Genomic DNA, 24,325 nt, shown 5'->3' on the forward strand with positions numbered 1-24,325 from the left:
CACATCGGTGCAAGTAGATAAATAGGTACCGCTCTGGCGGGAAGGTAAACGGCATTTCTGTGCGCTGCTCTGGTTTGCCAGAAGTGGCTTAGTCATGCTGGCCACATGACCCAGAAGCTGTCCGTGGACAAACGCTGGTTCCCTTGGCCTATAGAGCGAGATAAGCACTGCAACCCCAGAGTCGTCTGCGACTGGACCTAATGGTCAGGGGTCCCTTTACCTTTTTAATATGTTCCTAGCAACCGGTTCCATTTAGCAACCTTGCAGCTTTACTCTGCACCAGCAGAAGTTCCCAGGCCACTTCCATGGGCAGCCCCATGTGCAGCACATTGCAGCAGTCTAGGTTAGCGGGACATGGATCTCTGAACTCCTCCAAGTACAGTTGCAGCTGGCAAAAGGCACTGGAAAACACAGAGACCACTTGAAGTTCACCCTCTCCAGATACTTCAGACTCCAGCTCCCATCAGACCTAGCCAGCATGGCCAATGGGCAGGGATAATGGGAGTTGTAGTCCAGCAACATCTGGCAGGCCACAGATTCCTCACATCTGCCTTAATATCTCTGAGAACATTGTTGTTTCTGATGAAATTCCTTTAAATTGGACTCTCAGGGTCAGTCTTGCTACCTGCTTAGAAGCTGAATGGTAGAGTCTAATAAAGCTAATAATTAACCATTGAAATTAATCAATCGATTAAGTAATGACAGCGGATACTTAATTCTTCTCATTGTTTCCAGACGGACAATCTTCTGTTTGGATTCGGTAAAGAGAATGAGTTATCCCGCTGAATGTTTATATATTTAATTTTTAAAAAAAGTAAATTAGGTTTGAAATAACATGATAAAGTAAGGTGGCATAAAAACAAACATGTCGATGACAGAAAATTGTGTGGGGAAATATATACGGTAATTACAGAGGGCACATGAACAGCATACACTGAAAGCATTACGGTACCACTTTAAACTGCCAAAGCGTTCTGGGGTCTGTAGTTTGTTAAAGGGCACTGAGAGTTGTTGGAAGACCCTATGATCCCCTCACAGAGCTACAATTCCCAGAGTTCCCTGGGAAGATGGGTTGATTGTTAAACCACTCTGGGAATTGTAGCTCTGTGAGGGGATCAAGGGGCGCCTAAATTCTGGATGTTGTTGGGCTCCAACTCCCATCAGCCCCAACAAACATGAGCTACACTGACACCATCCATGTAAAATACTAAAGATACCATAGCTTCCTGTTATGTACTGAGTTGAATAGGATCCAAAATGCAGCAGTCTGATTGGTCCACAGGAGCCGCCCAGTCCAGCTCCAGGTGGAAGTGAATCCACGACTTGATTGGGCTACAGGAGAATCCCGGAATTAGCCAATCACGTGGGGCCCATTGTGTAAATAATGTATATAAAGCAGACATTCTGGGGCAACTTCCATTCCTCCTCACCATTCTCTCAAAGAATGCTGGAAGCTCTAGCTTAAAGGTGCCAAGAATTATTGAGATATGCTTTTTCTTCTTCCCATAATTCCCTGGGAAGAGGAATGGTTAAACCACTGTGGGAATTCCCACCCTATTTAAAAGGAGGTTGGGATGCTCTCTCACTGGAAATGTTGCTTAATGAAGAATAACCTGATTTATAAGATAAATGGGAACAATTTAAATCAAGAGAGGTGTTCCGGCAGACCGGCAGGAATAACAAGAAGCACCTCCAAGTTTGTGACATCTCCGGCAGTTAAAAATCGCCAGTGAGGGAGCTGGGAGGAGGCCCTTGGGACTTGAGAGGAGAAACTGGGAGGAGTTATTTATTCCCCCCTTCTTTTCCTCATGTATTTCAGCTACGAGCTTTAGATCCATTTTCATTTGTGTGCAGAAGAGGCTTGTACACAGCCTTGGCTTTCATTGCACTATATACACTACACTGACCTGTAGAGGACGCCTGCAAGCAAATAATTGTGCGTGGTCAAGAGATGTAATAGTCATTGTGTTTCTGGTATAGAAAGCATCTTTGTGGCCCCGCCCACCATTGATATGATCTGATACCACTTCGAAAGGTCATGGCTTCCCCCAAAGAATTCTGGGAGCTGTAGTTCGTTATGGGTGCCGAGACCCCCTGTTAAGAGACCCCTTATTCCCCCATGGGGACACAAGTGGCGCTGTGGTGTAAACCACTGAGCCTCTTGGGCTTGCCGATCGGAAGGTTGGTGGTTCGAATCCCTATGACAGGGTGAGCTCCCGTTGCTAAGTCCCAGCTCCTGCCAATCTAGCAGTTTGAAAGCATGCAGTGCAAGTAGATAAATAGGTACCACTCCGGTGGGAAGGTAAACGGCGTTTCCGTGCGCTACTCTGGTTTAACCAGAAGCGGCTTAGTCATGCTGGCCACATGACCCGGAAAAACTGTCTGGGGATAAATGTCAGCTCCCTCGGCCAGTAAAGCGAGATGAGCGCCGCAACCCCAGAGTCATTCGTGACTGGACTGAACTGTCAGGGGTCCTTTACCTTTAGCTATTCCCCCATGGAGCTACATTTCTCAGAGTTCTTAGTAAACAGAGATGGGTTGTTAAACCACTCCTGCAGGGAGGGGAACAGGGTCCGCACCCTTAGTAAACTACAGCTCCCAGAATTCTCTGGGGGAAGCTATGACTGTTTAAAGCAGTATTATCACAGTGTTTTAAATATATGGTGTGTACGTGGCCACACACAAACTCACCCACACCCGTAGTGCTCACCAATTGTCTTTTGTGCTCATTATGAGAACTTATCATTTTTGTATTTACACTGGTTCCTCGGGTTACATACACTTCAGGTTACATATGCTTCAGGTTACAGACTCCGCTAACCCAGAAATAGTACCTCGGGTTAAGAACTTCGCTTCAGGATGAGAACAGAAATTGTGCGGCGGCAGCAGGAGGCCCCATTAGCTAAAGTAGTGCTTCAGGTTAAGAACAGTTTCAGGTTAAGAACGGACCTCTGGAATGAATTAAGTTCTTAACCTGAGGTACCACTGTATACTGAAACATAACAGGCTGCCATTCTGCTCCTCCCCCCCCCCCTGCAATCCATTTTTGATTGGAGAGGGGGTGACCTGTGTTTCGCACACACAACCTCAGGGCAGTTGGTATCCCTCAGCCTAAGCTACTTTTACAAGGTCATAAAATCATAGGATTGTAGAGTTGGATGGGACCCCATGGGTCATCTAGTCCAACCCCAGCAATGCAGGAGCAGTTTTTGCAGAAAGCTTCCTCAAAAGTGGTGGTGGTTGTTAGAATTCTTCCCTGACCCGCACCAAAGGTCCCAGGGCGGATTACAACAATTAAAACACAACATTAATATTAAAGCAACACCACGCAATATTCAAAACAAGTGAAAACTGCAGAAATTAGGTGGGTCCTAAAAACATAAGTTGCCTGCTCTTTATTGAGGAATCATTCCGATTTCTTGGTCTAATGACCAGCATTCAACTTGATTTCTCCGTGGGGAGATTATAGGTTTTCTTCCGATCAATCAGTCACCATCCCACATTTAAAGGGTAAAGGTAAAGGGACCCCTGACCATTAGGTCCAGTCGTGGCCAGCTCTGGGGTTGCGGCGCTCATCTCGCTTTATTGGCCGAGGGAGCCGGCGTACAGCTTTCGGGTCATGTGGCCAGCAGGACTAAGCCGCTTCTGGCGAACCAGAGCAGCGCACGGAAATGGCGTTTACCTTCCCGCCGGAGTGGTACCTATTTATCTACTTGCACTTTGATGTGCTTTTGAACTGCTAGGTTGGCAGGAGCAGGGACCGAGAAACGGGAGCTCACCCCAGCTTGGGGATTCGAACTGCCCACCTTCTGATCGGCAAGTCCTAGGCTCTGTGGTTTAACCCACAGTGCCACCCGAGTCCCTATCCCACATTTACCAGCGCCTTTATTCAGAATCAGCAGTGCTTGTGTTCTATCTTGTCTGTGATCTTCATCTTGTGTCTTGCAAAGCTGGGGCTTATCTCTTGCGACAGAGGCACTCCTTGCTCTGAGTTTAAAAGAGGATTGGGCAAGTTGCGGGAAGATAAGGCTACTAGCCGAGACAGCTCCGCTCTGCCTCCATAGTCAGCTTCTGTAAAAACCCCATAAGGGGAGAGTGTGCTCTTGTCCTCAAATCCCGCTTGTAGGATTCCCACTGAGAAACTGGTTGGCCATTGGGAGAACAGGATACCAGGCTCTTCCTGGGTTCTTAACCACTTCAATTAGAGCCCAAAACTGGGGAGGATTCTGATCAGAGGGAGTTAACTAGTGAGAGTTAATAGTTGATGTGGTTGTTGTCTGTCTCAAAAGACAACGGCGCACATACCCGCCAACATTTCTCCGATGAAAATAGGGATTTCCTATTCCATAATAATAATAATAATAATGTTGTTGTTGTTTGTTGTTGTTGTTGTTACTATTACTATTATTATTATTATTGTTGTTATTACTATTACTATTACTATTACTATTATTACCCCATGCATCTGACTGGGTTGCCCCAGCCACTCTGGACAGCTTCCAACATATACAGGTGTTATGTACTGAAGTTCTCACCCTGGGCCAGCAGGGGGATACTGTAGATAGTTTTCACTCAGGTCCACATATGCAAATAAGGGATTGAAAGTGACGTTCAGTGATTGGATAGTTACAGAAAGTGGTTACTGTTGTGTTCTAGTGGAGCTCTATATAAGCAGGCTGGCTGCACCCTTCAGTTCAGTTCTGTTCTGGCCTGTGAATAAACAAGAGCTGTTTGAAGAATCGCTGTGTCGTTTGATATGTTCACCCACAACTTAACAATAAACACATAATAAAACATTAAACATAAAAACTGCCCCATACAGGGCTGCCTTCAGATGTCCTCTAAAGTTTGTATAGTTACTTATCTCCTTGGCTCGGGGGTTGCATAACTCTATAACACCCCTTCCCCATTTTTTTTTCCCCAATCGTATGGTTATTCTAAGGTAGATTGCTTCTGAACGTGGAAGTTCAATTTAGCCATCGTTGGCAGTGGAAGGCATCTCTGGAGAACAGAGGAAGAGCCTGGCTGCTTGATCAGACCGATAGCCCATCCAGCCCAGCTCGTTGTATTCACTCACCCCAACGAGAATCACACAAGCAGAACCTGAGGGCAACAGCAACGCTCCCCTTCTGCATTTTCAAGAAAATTATATTCAGAAGCATTACTGCCTCTAGCATGAAGGTGGATCAAAGTCAGAGAGCTGGGTAGCCATCAATAGCCTTGGCCTCTGCTAATGTTTTTAATGTTTAAAGCTGTATTGTGTTTTAATATTCAGTTGGTAGCTGCCCAGAGAGGTTGGGGAAATCCAGCCAGATGGGCGGGGTATAATAATAATTATAGTACTTTCCCATAGTTACTCTGATTCTGCTTTGAACTCCGTACCCTCCAACATTTCTCCGATGAAAATAGAGACATCCTATTCAATAATAATAAGGGACGCGGGTGGCGCTGTGGGTTAAACCACAGAGCCTAGGACTTGCTGATCAGAAGATCAGTGGTTCGAATCCCCACGATGGGGTGAGCTCCGGTTGCTCGGTCCCTGCTCCTGCCAACCTAGCAGTTTGAAAGCACGAAGTGCAAGTAGATAAATAGGTACCACTCTGGCGGGAAGGTAAACGGCGTTTCCGTGCGCTGCTCTGGTTGGCCAAAACGGCTTAGTCATGCTGGCCACATGACCCGGAAGCTGTACGCCGGCTCCCTCGGCCAGTAAAGCAAGATGAGCGCCGCAACCCCAGAGTCGGTTTACCCCTTTACCTTTATTCAATAATAATAATAATAATTTTTTTATTTACTGTATACCCCACCCATCTGACTAGGTTGCCCCAGACACTCTGTGCGGCTACCAGCATATAAAAAACATAACATAACATTACACATTTTTAAAAAACATTCCCTTTGCAAGGCTGCCTTCAGATGTCTTCTAAAGGTTGTATGGTTACTTATCTCCTTGGCTTGGGGGGGGGGGTCACATAACTCCATACCCTCCGATGAAAATAGGGACGTCCTAAGGAGAAGAGGGACATTCCGGGATCAAATCAGAAACTGGGACGGCGTCTGTAAATCCAGGACTGTCCCTGGCAAATAGGGACACTTGGAGGGTTTGTTGGAGTATGCCTCTAGGGGTGAAGTAAAACTGCCTGAGAATCACAGCGCCTGCTGTGGCTGTATAGACCAGTAACTCATAAATGCCGGTAACTCATACCCCCCCCCCCCCACAACCCACAAACTGGGAGCTATCCGACGGTTTGGGGACAGTAGTGCAGTGTCAGATTCAGAAATGCAAGGCCCTGAGCACAATTCAAGGTGTTGGTACTGACCTTTAAAGCCCTAAATGGCCTCAGCCCAGTATGCCTGAAGGAGCGTCTCCACTCCCATCATTCAGCCGAGGGCCTTCTGGCGGTTTCCTCCCTGCGAGAAGTGAGGTTGCAGGGAACCAGGCAGAGGGCCTTCTTGGTAGTGGCGCCCACCCTGTGGAACGCCCTCCCGTCAGATGTCAAGGAGATGAATAACTATCTGACGTTTCAAAAAACATCTGAAGGGTGAAGCCCTGTTTAGGGAAGTTTTTAATGACTGACGTTTTAATGTACAGTCATACCTCGGGTTAAAGTTGCTTTAGGGTGAGCGTTTTCGGGTTGCGCTCTGCGGCGACCCGGAAGCAATGGTTACTTCCAGGTTTCACCGCTTGCGCATGCGCAGACGCTCAAAACAAGGTCACGTGCATGCGCAAAAGTGACGAAACGTGACCTGCGCATGTGCAGACGCGCAGACGCGGGTTGCGTTCACTTCAGGATGCGAACAGGGCTCCGGAACAGATCTCATTCGCATCTAGAGGCACCACTGTATTTTTAATATTCTGTTGGGAGCCGCCCAGAGTGGCTGGGGAAACCCAGGCAGATAGGCGGGGTATAAATAATAAATTATTATGTATTATTATTACACCTTCGTGATCATCTTATAATTATCCAGGAATAATAATTAGGGGTGCATTGCAACCCTAATTATAGCCCTAATTGCAACAGCAATGCAGATTTCCCTGGGAAGAGGGATGATTATTGAAGCACTCTGGGAACGTTAGGGCTCCTAATAGCAATCCACATCCTTCCCAGGTTCCAGAATCCTTTGCAGGAAACCATGACTGCTTAAATCATGGAATCTGTTGGAAGGGACCCTGTGGATCATTTTCTAGTCCCCTGCAATGCAGGAATATGCAGCTGCCCCATACAGGGGCCAAACATGCAACCTGGGCGTTATCAGCACTGCCTCTAACCAGGCAAGCAGCTGGTAATTGTGCGGCTTTAAATGAGTGGTGCAAACTCGGCCCCCCGGGTGCGAACAGCAAGTGGTGGGAACCAATATCCACCGCAACCAGGGTGGGATTTAGGTGAATTGGGGCCCTTAGCTACTGAAGGTAATGGGGCCCTTTCTATGTCCAGCTGTCCTTTGTCAACAACAAATAGTCACGGTTTTTTGTGTTGAATATGCTATACAGTGGTACCTCGGGTTACATACGCTTCAGGTTACATATGCTTCAGGTTACAGACTCCGCTAACCCAGAAATAGTACCTCGGGTTAAGAACTTTGCTTCCGTACAGACCGCACATGTGCGGCATCCCATACGGAGTGCACACATGTGGCGGCCATACAGAATGCCACACATGCGCAGTCTGTATGGTATACCGCACATGTGCAAATCTGTACAGGCCGCCGCTCGCGCACGGCGGCCACACAGCTTCTATCCGTGGGCTGTTAGGCTGCTGAATGAAAAGATAACAACAGGGCAACTGACTTTCGGGTTTGATGGGTGTGTGTGTCAGTAAATGAGGGGAATTAAGACTAAGAGAGCCGTGAAGTGATGGACGTGAGGCAGGAGTCGATAATGCAGGTGAGCTGCGCACAGGTGAGCTGCATGCAAGCTGCCGGCCAGCCCTGTGGAGCCTCCTTTTATTGAGACAAACCAGGCAGATACATTTGGGGCTGTGACCTTTACACATCTTCCGGTCCCGAGATCGTGGGGTGGTACAAAGTTATTTTGCCACCTGTTTCCACAGCGTCATTTTCCCCTTGCACAGTGTATGACGAAGGAGACAAAAGGTCTCAGAGACAAAGATCACAGACAGGACACCGCAGACTACTGAGATCGCAAAAGGTTAGACAGAGGGTACAATGTTCAGACAGCTGTGGCTGCCTGCGGGTGGGGAGTGTGCTCCCTCCGGACCCCACTCCCCACTCCGCGATCATCCCTACAGACCTGAGTGGGCGGTGTTTGCGTAATCTCACTGTATACAAGTTGTGTTGTTGTTTAGTCGTGTCGACTCTTTGTGACTCCCTGGACCAGAGCACGCCAGGCACTCCTGTCTTCCACTGCCTCCCGCAGTTTTGTCAAACTCATGCTGGTAGCTTCCAGAACGCTGTCCAACCATCTCGTCCTCTGACGTCCCCTTCTCCTTGTGCCCTCCATCTTTCCCAGCATCAGGGTCTTTTCCAGTGAGTCTTCTCTTCTCACGAGGTGGCCAAAGTATTGGAGTCTCTGCTTCAGGATCTGTCCTTCCAGTGAGCCCTCAGGGCTGATTTCCTTCAGAATGGATCGGTTTGATCTTCTTGCAGTCCGTGGGACTCTCTTGAGTCTCCTCCAGCACCATAATTCAAAAGCATCAATTCTTCGGCGATCAGTCTTCTTGATGGTCCAGCTCTCACTTCCATACATCACTACTGGGAAAACCATAGCTTTTACTATACGGACCTTTGTTGGCAGGGTGATGTCTCTGATTTTTAAGAGGCTGTCTAGGTTTGTCATTGCTTTTCTCCCAAGAAGCAGGCGTCTTTTAATTTCGTGGCTGCTGTCACCATCTGCAGTGATCACGGAGCCCAAGAAAGTAAAATATCTCACTGCCTCCATTTCTTCCCCTTCTATTTGCCAGGAGGTGATGGAACCAGTGGCCATGATCTTCGTTTTTTTGATGTTGAGCTTCAGACCATATTTTGCGCTCTCCTCTTTCACCCTCATTAAAAAGGTTATTTAATTCCTCCTCACTTTCTGCCATCAAGGTTGTAAGGCATCAATTACACAGGTGTAATTATGATGCAGCCGTCATGAACCTCACCTCCAGGCCTCCTGACACACCTTGCCTGCTTTCCCACACCCTCTCTTTGTGGCGGCAAAAAAACCTGTCCGATGAGTACCACGACGATTGCTACATGTACTTCATTGCCTTTTCACAAGCCCAGAGCGTTTTAATCCATGGCGCCAACTCTTCCTTCGTTCCCTTTCTTGGATTCCTTTGAATGTTTTGCAGCTGGAAGGTGGAACTGAATCTGGCTTCCAGATATGTTAGCAAAAACGCTCATCATCAAGTTTCTAGATCTCATGATCCTGGAGAAAAATCCTGAACCGAGGAGTGTTGGTGGGTCAGTGCGCCGGGCTGTTAACCAGAAGGTTGGTGGTTCAAGCCCACCCTAAGACAGCTGTGGACAGGATTTCTGTGCCGCAGAGGGTGGAGCTAGATGACCCTCACCCTCAGGGGTGCCCACCCTAGGATGATGCCAAATGATGTCAAATGAGAACTTTACACTCCAGTAGTCCCTCAGAAGTCAAGAACAGTTTTCAGCGTCAGACCAAAGGACTGTCTAGTGCACACTAGAGATGGAAAAGTCACTTAAACTCACCTGGTTTCTCATTTTTACAATCCTAAATTCAGTTCTCCACATCTTGTAGCAATGTTGTGAGATATATACCGTATTTTTTGCTCTATAAGACACACTTTTTCCCTCCTAAAAAGTAAGGAGAAATGTGTGTGCGTCTTATGGAGCGAATGCAGGCTGCGTGGCTAAGACAGAAGACAGAACAGCGAGAGGGAGCGCTGCCTAGCGTTCCCTCTTGCTGTTCTGTCTTCTGGCTTAGCCACGCGAAGCCTCCGCAGGGCATGGGGAGCCTTCATCCCGCTGCCCTGCGGAGGCTTCGCGCGGTTATCCGTGGCTCTTGCTGGAGGTGGGGGAAGTGACGGAGCGTGGCTCTCTCACTTCCCCCACCTCCCGCAAAAGCCCCCAAGAGCCGAGCTCCCTTTAAAGAGCCACGCAGAATGTGTGTGCGGCTCTTGGGGGCTTTTCCCTGAGGAGAGAGAAGGATTTTTTTTCTTGCATCCCCCCTCTAAAAACTAGGTGCGCCTTATGGTCAGGTGCGTCTTATGGAGCGAAAAACACGGTAGATAGCTATAACAGCTATATCCTCATGAAGACTCATCAGCAGATTTCTCTACTTCATTTGTTTAATTTATTGACTGCTTTGTTGCTTGATTGATAACATGCTTATAATTACCGCTATGAGAAAGATCAAAGCACTTTGCAGTAATATCTCCATATATTTAAAAACAAATTAGAAATGTATATTGTTCTTTAAGGGAGGCGATGAGCGCTGTACACAGCATTCCAAGCATGGTTGTACCACAGATACATCATCATAATCAACAACAACAACAACAACAACAACATTATTTGTACCCTGATCATCTGATTGTGATGCCCCAACCACTCTGGGCAGCTTCCAACAAATATAAAAACATAATAAAACATTAGACCTTAAAAAGCTTCCCTATATCTTTATGGCAGACTGGCAGTTTTATTTTCAATCCCCCCCCCCCCCAAAGGAACAGACTTTGCCTTTTTCACAGTTGTCATACATTGGGGTGACATTTTCATCAAGCGAACTGCCATGAAACCCTGAGATCCCTTTCCTGCCAAACGTTCAAGAGGATTTTTATTTATTTATATATTTTTTAAAAAGTCCAAATCACAAATTGTGGCAGAAATGTGCCCCCTTCCTTTCCCCCTGCCATCAACTGCCACCACAGGGATATTTGAAGGACAAGTGGCAAGGAAGCATTAAAATCTTTCCCCTTAACAAACAAGTTGTCTTTTCCGTTCTTTCATAACTTAAAACAACAAAGCAAAAAACAACCGATGCCTTTTGTTGTAATAATCTTCTGCAAACTGCTCTATGAGCTCCACCTGATAAGTGGCATTTGAATACTGCAAGTAAATAAATGGAGAGGACTGATGTGGAGTGCTCCATCCATCCCTACATAGCCTGTGGGTATTCTAAAACAGTTAAAAAAACACTGTAAAAACAGTTTTTACAGTCTCAAGGGGTGAGGCAGGAAAAGATGGCAAGCATGATAGGAAGATTGAAGGACAAGCAAAGAAACGTTTAAACATTTCAGTGTAGTACATATATTTGCAGAACATGGATAGATACCTTTTCAAAATGAGAGCAACAGCATCAAGTGATCCCGAGGACAATCTTTTCCTTCCGATTGTATTTTATTAAGTTTCAACATTTTCAACATACGGAATCAAATCACAATTTTGCCTTTTCTCTCATTTCTGTCGGCTTCCCGCCTCTTTGTCCACAGAGTTGTTGTTTCTTTCCTTCTGCTGCACCCTGCCTTCTATCTATCAAATCATAACCGCAATATTATAATCAAATTACAGTGGTGCCTCAGAAGACGAAAAGAATCCGTTCCGCGGGTCTTTTCGTCTTGCGGTTTTTTTCGTCTTGCGAAGCAAGCCCATTGACGGAGTAGCGCTATTAGCGCTATTGACATTTTAAGGGCTAAAAACGGCTTTTTAACGCTTGGGAGATTAGCGGTTTTGCTGCTAAAATGCTTTTAGCAGCTTAGCGATTCAAAATAAGGGGTTTTGGAGCGGAAAAAAAATTCAATTTTTTTCGTCATTTTTCGTCTTGCGAAGCAAGCCCATAGGGAAATTCGTCTTGCGAAGCACCTCTGCAGATGGAAAACCCTTTCGTCTTGCGGGTTTTCCGTCTTGCGAGGCATTCGTCTTGCGGGGCACCACTGTACTTCTGTTGCTCCACAGCTCAAATCCTGCTCGCGAGTTCGCCATACTGTAATATTTCTTCAAATTGTCCGAGAAAGACGTCCCTTCTTCTCCTGAGGACAATCCTAGTTGTGATCCGGAACCGCTGTTCGAACAGAGTCCAGCCTCCTGTTCTCACAGCGGCCAACCGGATACCCATGAGAAACCCACAAGCAGGATTCGTAAACAAGAGCTCTCTCCCCTCCTGTGGCTTCCAGCAACCAGCATTTGGAAGCACTGCCGCCTCTGAATGTGCAGGCAGAGCACAGCCACCGTGGCCAGTAGCCATCAATAGGCCTCTCTCCTCCATAAGTAATAATAATATCCTAATAATAATAATTTATCATTTATACCCCGCCCATCTGGCTGGGGAAACTCTGGGCGGCTTCCAACGAAACACTAAAATACAATAACCTTTTAAACATGAAAAGCTTCCCTAAACAGGGCTGCCTTCAGATGTCTTCTAAAAGTTTGGTAATTATTTTTCTCTTTGACATCTGGTGGGAGGGTGTTCCACAGGGCGGGTGCCACTACCGAGAAGGCCCTCTGCCTGGTTCCCTGTAGCTTTGCTTCTCGCAATGAGGGAACCGCCAGAAGACCCTCGGCGCTGGACCTCAGTGTCCGGGCAGAACGATGGGGGTGGAGACGCTCCTTCAGGTATACTGGGCCGAGGCCGTTTAGGGCTTTAAAGGTCAGCACCAACACTTTGAATTGTGCTTGGAAACGTACTGGGAGCCAGTGTAGGTCTTTCAAGGCCGGTGTTATGTGGTCTCGGCGGCCGCTCCCAGTCACCAGTCCAGCTGCCGCATTCTGGATTAGTTGTAGTTTCCAGGTCACCTTCAAAGGTAGCCCCACGTACAGCACACTCCAGTAGTCCAAGCGGGAGATAACTAGAGCATGCACCACTCTGGCAAGACAGTCTGCGGGCAGGGAGGGTCTCAGCCTGCGTACCAGATGGAGCTGGTAGACATCTGCCCTGGATACAGATTTGACCTGCGCCTCCATGGACAGCTGTGAGTCCAAAATGACTCCCAGGCTGCACACCTGGTCCTTCAGGGGCACAGTTACCCCATTCAGGACCAGGGAGTCCTCCACACCCACCCGCCCCCTGTCCCCCAAGAACAGTACTTCTGTCTTGTCAGGATTCAACCTCAATCCATTAGCCGCCATCTATCCTCCAACCGCCTCCAGGCACTGGTTTCTCTAATTCCCTTTCAAAGTCACCTAAATTGGCAGCCACCATGGCCTCCTGTGGGAGGGTGTTCCGCAGTCTAACTATACGCAGTGTAATTAAGAACTTCCTTTTATGTGTCCTGAATCTTCATTGGATGTCCCCAAATTCTAGTGTTATGAGAGAGGGAGAAATGCTTTTTTATAGTCACTTCTTCCATGCTGTGCATCATTTTAAAAACTCCTGCTGTGTCACTCTCAGGAGAACAGCTACCTTTCAGAGTTCCTAAACTGATCACTGCAGATGGTGACAGCAGCCACGAAATTAAGAGACGCCTGCTTCTTGGGAGGAAAGCAATGACAAACCTAGACAGCATTTTAAAAAGTAGAGACATCACCTTGCCAACAAAGGTCCGTATAGTAAAAGCTATGGTTTTCCCAGTAGTGATGTATGGAAGTGAGAGCTGGACCATAAAGAAGGCTGATCGCCGAAGAATTGATGCTTTTGAATTATGGTGCTGGAGGAGACTCTTGAGAGTCCCATGGACTGCAAGAAGATCAAACGCATCCATTCTTAAGGAAATCAGCCCCGAGTGCTCACTGGAAGGACAGATCGTGAAGCTGAGGCTCCAATACTTTGGCCACCTCATGAGAAGAGAAGACTCCCTGGAAAAGACCCTGATGTTGGGAAAGATGGAGGGCACAAGGAGAAGGGGACGACAGAGGACGAGATGGATAGACAGTATTCTCGAAGCTACAAACATGAGATTGACCAAACTGTGGGAGGAAGTGGAAGACAGGAGTGCCTGGCGTGCTCTGGTCCATGGGGTCACGAAGAGTCGGACACGACTGAACGACTAAACAACAACAAAACTGTATTCTTCCCGACAGTGCAAGTGGACACAATTCCACCTATACACTTTCCTTTATTAAATCCCCACTAGAGAAAACTGGAAATTCAAGGAGGGAGACCAATCTATCCCTGGTGAATCAGGAAGACCCTGCCGTTCCACGGCTGAGTTTACAGCCTTGCAGTTGCCTCAGCTTTTAATTTAAAAGCAGGCCTCTGCCCTGAAAATTTGGGGTTTTTTTTTTCTCTGCCTAAGACTTGGAATGAGCAGGTCTGTGTGGCCCTGCGGCGAGGCAGAGCTCCTGCTTCCACAACTCTGGGCGCGTCGGAGAAAGCGCTTGCGACACTCGGGCCCCAATTCCCAGAGGAATTGCAGATCCAAAACGGGGGAAACCAGGTTTCATCAGGTGTGGATTTTCCTGTTGAGCCAGACGGGCCGGATCCCTCCCACTGATGCTTGCCAGATCCACCAGCCAGTTGCTCTCAGGTGTTTCAGGATCCCAGGGAGCCAGGCAAGGGACTGGGTTCTGGAAGCATCAAGACTGAGCCAGGGGTCCTCCGTCTTGCATCTGTGGCGGACAAACAGGTGAGTTGGGGCAGGGGGTGTCGCAGAGAGTGAGGGACAGGGCGTGGAAGGAGATGGGGTTGCGACAGGCCTGGATTTCGCCTTTCCCACATGGGAGAGAGAGCACTGCTCTTGAATTTCTTCTCCTAGCGAAGAAAGTCACTGCATCTGGGGTTGTTTTTTTTAAAGAATTCTAAGGTCCCAAATATATATATATCCCATATATATATAAAATTCATAAATGTACAAGGCAAACAGATACATAAGTATATAAACCACATGTCTGAAATAGTACAGGAGAGCATCTGGGGGTTTTGAGCTTGAGAGAAAAAGCAAGTAAGAGCTCACATTTTGGACTCACAGCTGTCTATGGAGGCACAGAAAATGAAGTTCTTACAGTGGTACCTCAGGTTAAGTACTTAATTCGTTCCGGAGGTCCGTACTTAACCTGAAACTGTTCTTAACCTGAAGCACCACTTTAGCTAACGGGGCCTCCGGCTGCTGCTGCGCCGCCGGAGCACGATTTCTGTTCTCATCCTGAAGCAAAGTTCTTAACCTGAAGCACTATTTCTGGGTTAGCGGAGTGTGTAACCTGAAGCGTGTGTAACCTGAGGTACCACTGTATTTACACTGCGTATAGTAAGGGCATGAATTTGAGCCGTTTCCCCCTTGCCGCACTCCTTTCCCAGGGAAAACCCACTCTTAGCTCGGAGCAACGTCAGCCTGGAGAAAATCCAAACTGAGCACTAAAGAGCTGGTCCCCCCCCCCCAGGAAACAGGGGGTGGAGGGTGGGAAGAGAAAAGGGACGTAAGGAAGTGTGGGTGAACTCTTAAGAGGCGACACAGCAGAAGGTGCATGGCTTTTACTGCTTCTTTTAATTGTTCCCAATTACCCTACGGAACTCCCTGCAACAGGAAAAAGGGATGGCTTTCAACTTGGAATGGCTTTGAAGGTGGATTAACGGAGGCAGATTGCAGAGGCAGAGGCCACTGATGGCTGCTAAGCTCTCTGACTACCGGTATATCCACCTCCATGGACAGAGGCAGTAATGCTTCTGAAAATAAGTTTCTTGAAAATACAGGAGGGGAGCGTTGCTGTTCCCCTCAGGTCCTGCTTGTGGGATTCTCGCTGGGGCGAGTGGTGTTGGGGGATGAGTGTTCAGACCTCTGGGCTTTCACTTGTGGGGTGCCTCAGGGCTCCGTCCTCTCCCCTATGCTTTTTAACATCTATATGAAACCGCTGGGAGAGATCATCAGGTTTGGGCTTGGTGTTCATCAGTATGTGGATGATACCCAGCCCTACCTCTTTTGTAAATCAGAACCAGTGAAGGTCCTATGTGAGTGCCTGGAGGTGGTTGGAGGATGGATTGAGGCTGAATCCTGACAAGACAGGAGGACTGTGGTGGTGTCTCAAAAAGCAACAGCTGCCTTGCTGCGTTTCCCTGGTGCTGCCAGAACAGCGTTTGCAGATTGGATCTGCACAATCACCGCAGTGTTGACTTTGATCCTGAGATTGTAAGCTTAGTGGGGCAGGGAACTGTTCTCTTAATCCATTTCGCAATTGATTGCTTGATTGCAATGAAACCACAAAGCTAGCACTTCCAAGGAGACTCTTAAAGCTGAGCCGCTATAGATCAGGGAAACAGCAGTACCTCTTTTTTTGCAGCTGAAGGGCTGCATTCACTTCTCCACAACCTTCCGAGGGCCACTTGCCAGCGGCGGGAGGGGCCAGAGACAAAAGTGGGAGGTTTTTATATTTGTGCAATAGGATAGCTTTTTCACACTCACACATCCCTCTATCCAGAGGCGCCGAGTTCTGTTCAGCATGCGGGGGGTGGAGCTCGTCGCATGCACATGATGTCATACTTATGACACACATGTGACATCACACCCGGCGGGAGGAAGTCTTCCTTTGTTCTAGATATAATTTTATAGTGTTGTGAAAACTTCAATAACAATTTGTAGAAGGAGGCCGCAGGGCCCTACAGGGCCCTCCACTGCTATGTGGAGGACCTGCGGGGACCGGTCTGGGCCCTCAAGATTGTGGGGGGCTCAGCCCCATCTCCACATGTTTTGGGGGGTCTGAGCTGACCACAGCCCCATAGTGTTTTCCCCCCCTCTCTCTCTGTGTCTTCCAGCCAGGCAAAGCATCCATTCCAACCAAGCCCATACCCTTAAGGGTGTGTGTGTGTGTGTGTGTGTGTGTGCGCGCGCCAAGCAGAACCAATGAGGGATCTGACCTCGGAAGGATCCCCCAAAAGAGGAGGGGGCTGCAGAAGAAGGACCGTAGCTCATTGGCAGAGCATCTGCTTGGTATGCAGAAGGTCCCAGGTTCAATCCTGGCCATCTCTACGTTGGGCTGGAGAATGAATTTTATTATTATGGTCACAGACCAGTTCCGGCTCACTTACAATATCAGAAAAATCATAAAACACAACAGGAATACATTGGATCTGAAGAGACACTTCAGATATAACAGCAGTTAAAAATATACATTAAATCTTGATCACTAGAACATAACCTAAAATTGTCATTTATAACCGTAATCATTTTGGTTGTACAGCCTGTTCCCTAAGTTGGAAGCTGGAGGAAGACTCTTTTCCTAAGACCCTGGAGAGCTCCAGTGTGGACGAGGCAGAGCTCGCCGGACAAATGATCTCATGGAGTCCAAAGCAGCTTCCAATGCAGATTAAAAACTTTTCTGCCTCTCTCCTAGCACTGGAACTCACAGTCGTCCACTGCAGGTGAACGCTGGCATATTTTTATCCCCCCCCAAAAAAGATTTATTAGTTTTCTCTCATAAAACACAGACAAAATCACAAAAGAAAAATATTACATTTGACACAACATAAAAACTTAACAACAGTAAAAACACACAAAATAAAAGAAGAATTTCTTCTTATTCCTTGGTGTATTTACATTGCTAAAAGACTTCCTCAACACCCTCCAATCTGGATTTCATCCATATCACTTATTTAGCAGTTCCCAATTTCCTATTTATAACATCAGCATAAATATGACCCGGAAGCTGTACGCTGGCTCCCTCGGCCAATAAAGCGATATGAGCACCGCAACCCCAGAGTTGTTCGCAACTCGATCTAATGGTCAGGGGTCCCTTTACCTTTATTTTATGGGACACGGGTGGCGCTGTGGGTTAAACCACAGAGCCTAGGACTCGCCGATCAGAAGGTTGGCGGTTCAAATCCCCATGACGGAGTGAGCTCCCGTTGCTCGGTCCCTGTTCCTGCCAACCTAGCAGTTCGAAAGCACGTCAAAGTGCAAGTAGATAAATAGGTACCGCTTCAGCGGGAAGGTAAACGGTGTTTCCGTGCGCTGCTCTGGTTCGCCAGCAGCGGCTTAGTCATGCTGGCCACAGGACCCGGAAGCTGTACGCCGGCTCCCTCGGCCTGTAAAGCGATATGAGCACCACAACCCCAGAGTCGGCCACGACTGGACCTAATGGTCAGGGGTCCCTTTATCTTCTGAACGCTGGGAGATTTTAGGATGCTTTAACCATGGAACTCCTGCCCACAGGAAGCAGGGACAGCCACCACCATGGACGGCTTTCAAAGAAGGCTGGGAAAATTCATGGCGGAGAGGGCTAGCCGTGACGGCTGTGCTCTGCTTCTGCGGTCCTGGGTAGCAATGTTTCTGAATTTCAGCTCATGGACACATAGACCATAGAACTGTAAAGTTGGAATGGACCTTGAGGGGCATCTAGTCTAGCCCCCTGCAATGCAGGAATCTTTTGCTCGATGTGGGGCTACAACCCACGACCCTCTTCCAACTGAGCTATCCCAGGTCCAGATCATCATCTCTCCCTGTTTATTCTTCTTTCAGAAACTTTGCATGGCAACTGCCAGGGCACTACAATGTTCAAAGACTTCTGATTTTATTTGTAAGCCTGAAATAACAAGAACACTGGTGGAATATGTAGGAGGAGGGCCTCCGTGCTGCTTTTTGTAGGTCATTACAGAGTTGGTGATGCCAGGTGACGCTGACCATATTGAGCATAATTGGAGTCTCGCTTGTGGGTTTCCCAGAATGGGCATCTGCTTGGCCACTGTGAAAACAGGATGCTGGACTAGATGGGCCCTTGGCCTGATCCTGCAGGCTGTTCCTAGGTTCTTATATTTAGCTACTGTCACTCGTGGAGAACTGAACTGAAGCCTGGGGGGTGGGAGAAACTTGGAAGATCAAAAGAGACAGGTTGGTCCACCTGCATGTTCTTACATCTACAGATTCAGCCTTCAGAGCAGCAGAACACAGAACTAATAGTCCTGTTTAGGGAGGTTTTTAATGTTTAATGCTGTATTGTGTTTTAATATTTGGTTGGGAGTCGCCCAGAGTGGCTGGGGAAACCCAGCCAGATGGGGCGGGGTATAAATAAAAAATTCTTCTTCTTCTTCTTCTTCTTCTTGCACTTTCCCATAGTTATTCCAATCCGCTTTGAACCCCATACCCTCCAACATTTCTCTGATGAAAATAGGGATATCCTATTCAATAATAATAATAATAATAATAATAATAATAATAATAATAATATAGGCAGGGTATGAATAATAATAAAATTATTATTATTATTATTATTATTATTATTATTATTATTATTATTATTATTACCCTGCCCATCTGACTGGGTTGCCCCAGCCACTCTGGGTGGCTTCCAACATATATAAAAACAGAATTAAACATTAAAAAGTGAGACACTTCCCTACACAGGGATGCCTCCAGATGTCTTCTAAAGGTTGTAAAATTACTTATCTCCTTGGCTCAGGGTTCTCCATACCCTCCAATCTTTCTCTGATGAAAATAGGGATGTGCTAAGGAGAAGCGGGACATTCAGGGATCAAATCAGAAACCGGGACGGCGTCTGTAAATCCAGGACTGTCCCTGGCAAACAGGGACACTTGGAGGCTCTGCAGGGCCGGCCCACTCACGAGGCAAGGGGCAGCGACTGCCTCTGGCGGCAGGTACCACCAGGGCGGCAGATCCTGATGTTGATCTTTCCTCCCTGCTTCCTCTGAGGCAGATCTTCCCTAACCCCTTCTTCGCTGGTGCGGAAGGGGGCTTTTATTTTGGGGGGTCCACCTCAGGCGGCAAATTGTCTTGGGCCAGCCCTGTTCACACCTGCAGACTGCCTGGGGAAAATATTCTCTCATCCTCCTACGCCAGCCACACCTTAGGGCTTCCTTGGCCCATCCCAACAGACACAGACCTGTTTGTTTTTGTCTAATGCTGCAGCAACTTGCCCTCCAGTCGGAGCGGTTGCCATCTTGTTTCAACACAAATACAAGATGGGTGACACCCGGCTTGAGAGCAGTACATGTGAAAAGGATCTAGGAGTCTTGGTTGACCACAAACTTGACATGAGCCAACAGTGTGACGCGGCAGCTAAAAAAGCCAATGCAATTCTGGGCTGCATCAATAGGAGTATAGCATCTAGATCAAGGGAAGTAATAGTGCCACTGTATTCTGCTCTGGTCAGACCTCACCTGGAGTACTGTGTCCAGTTCTGGGCACCACAGTTCAAGAAGGACACTGACAAACTGGAACGTGTCCAGAGGAGGGCAACCAAAATGGTCAAAGGCCTGGAAATGATGCCTTATGAGGAACGGCTAAGGGAGCTGGGCATGTTTAGCCTGGAGAAGAGGAGGTTAAGGGGTGATATGATAGCCATGTTCAAATATATGAAGGGATGTCACCTAGAGGGGGGAGAAAGGTTGTTTTCTGCTGCTCCAGAGAAGCGGACACGGAGCAATGGATCCAAACTACAAGAAAGAAGATTCCACCTAAACATTAGGAAGAACTTCCTGACAGTAAGAGCTGTTTGACAGTGGAATTTGCTGCCAAGGAGTGTGGTGGAGTCTCCTTCTTTGGAGGTCTTTAAGCAGAGGCTTGACAACCATATGTCAGGAGTGCTCTGATGGTGTTTCCTGCTTGGCAGGGGGTTGGACTCGATGGCCCTTGTGGTCTCTTCCAACTCTATGATTCTATGATTCTATGATTCAACTGGTCCTGCTCCTCTGCCTTTTAATGGACGCCTGGCAGACAGAAACTAAGCCAGAGAAGCTCTTCCTCATCACTTCCTTTTATGTGCTCTGATGTCTGTAAGATAAGAACTGGCGAAGAGGCTCTTGCCACAGCTGATTTGCATCTCTTCCTTAGGAAAAAAAAAGGCAAAAAAGCATGGGCGCCATATATTTGAATAACATTGTTTTCCCTTCCCTGCAAAGAATCATGAGAAGTGTAGTTGAAGCACGTGAACGTAAGCAGGTACTCCCTTGGCGTCAATAAGGATCAGGCAGACTCAGCAATGGAGAATTAGAAGGTGAAGTTTATTGCCAGGCAATAAGGACCCAGTTTGGAATCTCTTCCGAAAGGAACTGGGACCCCGATTGACAGAAATCCAGAGGTCTTTATACCTGAGCAGATCACAGCAAATCATAGATCATGAGACAACCATGAGGCAGTCACGATATCGCCAGCGAAATTAGCCAATTAGCAAGCTTCTTGCCCTGCTTCCAGCTCCTGGTCAAGCACAGAGTTCTAGTTCTGCTTTCCTTAGCCTGCAGTGACGCTCTGTCTAACATCTCCCCTAATTATGACAGGACAGGGGGCTTTGGAGATTTTGTGGTTTTGCTCTTCCTGTTCTGTGGATTAATTTAGCCTGTATCTGAGGGGATTTTGTACCAGTATCTCTGATTCACGTCTTCCCCTTGTCCAGGGTACACGGATGTTTGTAGGGGAAAGGTCGGCTCCTAATTTTGCTGTTTCAAGCAGTATGCAGTTAGCTAAGGCACAGCTTCCCTTTGATTCAAAATGGATTATAAAATACTGTAAGCCCTGATTATGTGTGAGCATATATGAATATATTGATTACTGATAACTGATTATATGGATAGCATAGGGGTAGCCCTTCTTCCTTGCCTTCCTTGTTAACGAAAAAAAATCTGAGGGCTCCCTTGGACAAAAACAAAGACGCCAACCAGGATAACTTGGAACAAAACAGGAGCCTGTAGGCTTGGCCTTTATTGGATATTGTCGCGACAGGACTCCCACCCGCAACAAGATGAAGCAAAATGGAAGCCCAGAACAAAAGAAGACCCCAACTTTTATTAGTTACTAATCCCCCAAACTACACCCCTAAGACTACATCACATCACAAAAAGGAGGGGTTGAGGGAGGAGTTGTGGTGGTAACCTGAGTGTCTTGTCACCTGGCTGGTTCCCCCTTTCCCCCTCCCTATGAGTCATTTCCAGAGGACAAAGGGGAGCTGGCAGTTTCCTGCCCCCAGAGGGAAGATCTGATCATTGTCCTTTGTTCCAGTCCATGTTGAATCCACTCCCATATGCAAGTTCTTTGTGATCTTGATGGTCTTCTGTCTAGGACCATTAGGGTTGGCATAGCAACTGGGCAGGGCCTCCTGTGTATGTGCTGGTATGCTGAAGGGATTATGGCTGCCCTGTATCAAACCTTCCCCATTTTGTAGTCCTTCCTTCATGGAGTAAAATAAAAGTGGAAGAGTGCAGATCCGATGTATGGTTGATTTTCTATGAATTTATAACAGAAGCGTAGCGTATGTAGTGTGTGTGCGTGTGAAGTTTGTACAAACTGAATGATTGGGGGGGGGGGGGGGAGGTTCCCCGTCAGTTTATACAGAGCTCCATTTCCCAGCACCATTAACAAACTACAGCTCCCAGGATTCTCTGGGGGGGGGGAATCATGTGTTTTAATATGTTTTAGATGGACCCTGTGTGCAGCCACACACTGCTGCACATCAGTCAAGGTGGTTTGCCTGATCCAAGCAGAGAAATGCCTCTAACCCAGATTCCTGCTTCCAACAGGGGACAGCCAAAGTGCCTCTGGAAAACAAATGCTGAATGCCCTCATGCTCTGCTGATTCTTCTCTCTTTTTTTTTTTTAAAAAAAAGCATTTTTCCTTCCTAATGTGCATGAATGTTAAAGGGAGCACGAATATTCCGCTTAAAAGGAACAAGGAGCTGTCAAATTCAAACGTTTGGGACCTCTGCTGGCAACGCAGAACGCGATGGCCAAAAGGGGGTGGGTTTATGCAAATATAACACCAATGGCCGTCGAGCTAACCTGACAGACGGCCGAGAAATGGATAAACTCAACAGAATCCACTATTTTTGAGATTAAACTGCCCATCAAAAGGCTGGTGCCTTGGGCAACAGAAGCAGAAACGTTGCCAGAGCATGTTTGGTGGAACTGGAAACGGTGCTGATTCCGTGGGGGCGGTGAGCTCTTTGCAGAACCAGATGCTCGCCGACAGCTCAAAAGGCATCGGGAAAGAAGACCTGCTTAATTTTTATTCAGTTTGGTATCGCTTCTCGGCCTTTTGGCTAAGATCAAGTGTAGTATCTGTTCTTATCAGTTTAATATCTGATATGTCCTCTATTTGAGGACTATATATTAAATGGATTTTTGGAATTGGGAGATGGAATAGGGGCTTGCTCCATCCACTCCATGCATCGACCTGGTATTGCAGTACCTCCAGGAACGGTGCACCTTCCTTCGGGGGGAATACTACTGGTGCAAAAAACAGATTAAAACAAATCTAGCCCTTTTGCACATAGGGACGCAGGCGGCGCTGTGGGTAAACCTCAGTGCCTAGGACTTGCCGATCCCCGCGACGGGGTGAGCTCCCGTTGCTTAGTCCCTGCTCCTGCCACCTAGCAGTTCGAAAGCACGTCAAAGGGCAAGGAGATAAATAGGTATCGCTCTGGCGGCATGGTAAATGGCGTTTCCGTGCGCTGCTCTGGTTCACCAGAAGCAGCTTAGTCATGCTGGCCACATGACCCGGAAGCTGTACGCCGGCTCCCTCGGCCAATAAAGCGAGATCAGTGACTGGACCTAATGGTCAGGGGTCCAATTGTTGTTGTTTAGTCGTGTCCAACTCTTCGTGACCGCACGGACCACAGCACGCCAAGCACTCCTGTCTTCCACTGCCTCCCCAGCACGCCAGGCACTCCTGTCTTCCACTGCCTCCCGCAGTTTGGTCAAACCCATGCTGGTAGCTTCGAGAACACTGTCCAACCATCTCATCCTCTGTCGTCCCCTTCTCCTTGCGCCCTCCATCTTTCCCAACATCGGGTCTTTTCCAGGCAGTCTTCTCTTCTCATGAGGTGGCCAAAGTACTGGAGCCTCAGCTTCAGGATCTGTCCTTCCAGTGAGCACTCAGGGCTGATTTCCTTCAGAATGGAGAGGTTTGATCTTCTTGCAGTCCATGGGACTCTCAAGAGTCTCCTCCAGCACCAGAATTCAAAAGCATCCATTCTTCGCCGATCAGCCTTCTTGATGGTCCAGCTCTCACTTCCATACATCACTACTTTCAGGTGTCCCTTTACCTTTATCTTTATAGTGGAAGCAGTGGAATTCTATGTTCCATCCACTACATACGCGCAAACTCATTCAGCAGTAAGGGTGTTTCATGTTCTTCCTAAACATTGTACGGAACATTTCGCTGTTATTCCTTGTCTCATTCGATTCCACAGAGCCTAGGGCTTGCTGATCAGAAGGTCAGTGGTTCGAATCCCCACAACAGGATGAGCTCCCGTTGTTCGGTCCCTGCTCCTAGCAGTTTGAAAGCATGTCAAGTGCAAGTAGACGAATAGGTACCGCTCCGACGGGAAGTTAAACGGCATTTCCGTGCACTGCTCTGGTTTCGCCAGAAGCGGCTTAGTCATGCTGGCCACGTGACCCGGAAAAACTGTCTGCGGACAAACACCAGCTCCCTCAGTCAGTAAAGCGAGATGAGCTCCACAACCCCAGAGTCGTCCGCGACTGGACTTAACGGTCAGGGGTCCCTTTACCTTTACCACTTTCTGAAACAACACGAGAAGCAAACC

The 24,325-nt window shown here is 47.6% G+C and overlaps 1 protein-coding gene across 1 annotated transcript in view; it reads left to right on the forward strand.

Annotated features, from left to right (window-relative positions):
- Window positions 1-24,325, forward strand: part of LOC310666979 (lysosomal acid glucosylceramidase-like) — a 106,077-nt gene that overhangs the window by 61,995 nt on the left and 19,757 nt on the right. The window contains exon 2 of the mRNA XM_083418553.1: window positions 14,408-14,474. The gene's annotated coding sequence lies outside the window, so the exon portion shown is untranslated. The remainder of the gene's footprint in view (window positions 1-14,407; window positions 14,475-24,325) is intronic.

This window comes from Podarcis tiliguerta (genome assembly GCF_965153285.1).
Source record: "Podarcis tiliguerta genome assembly, chromosome: 16".
Lineage (NCBI taxonomy): Eukaryota > Metazoa > Chordata > Lepidosauria > Squamata > Lacertidae > Podarcis > Podarcis tiliguerta.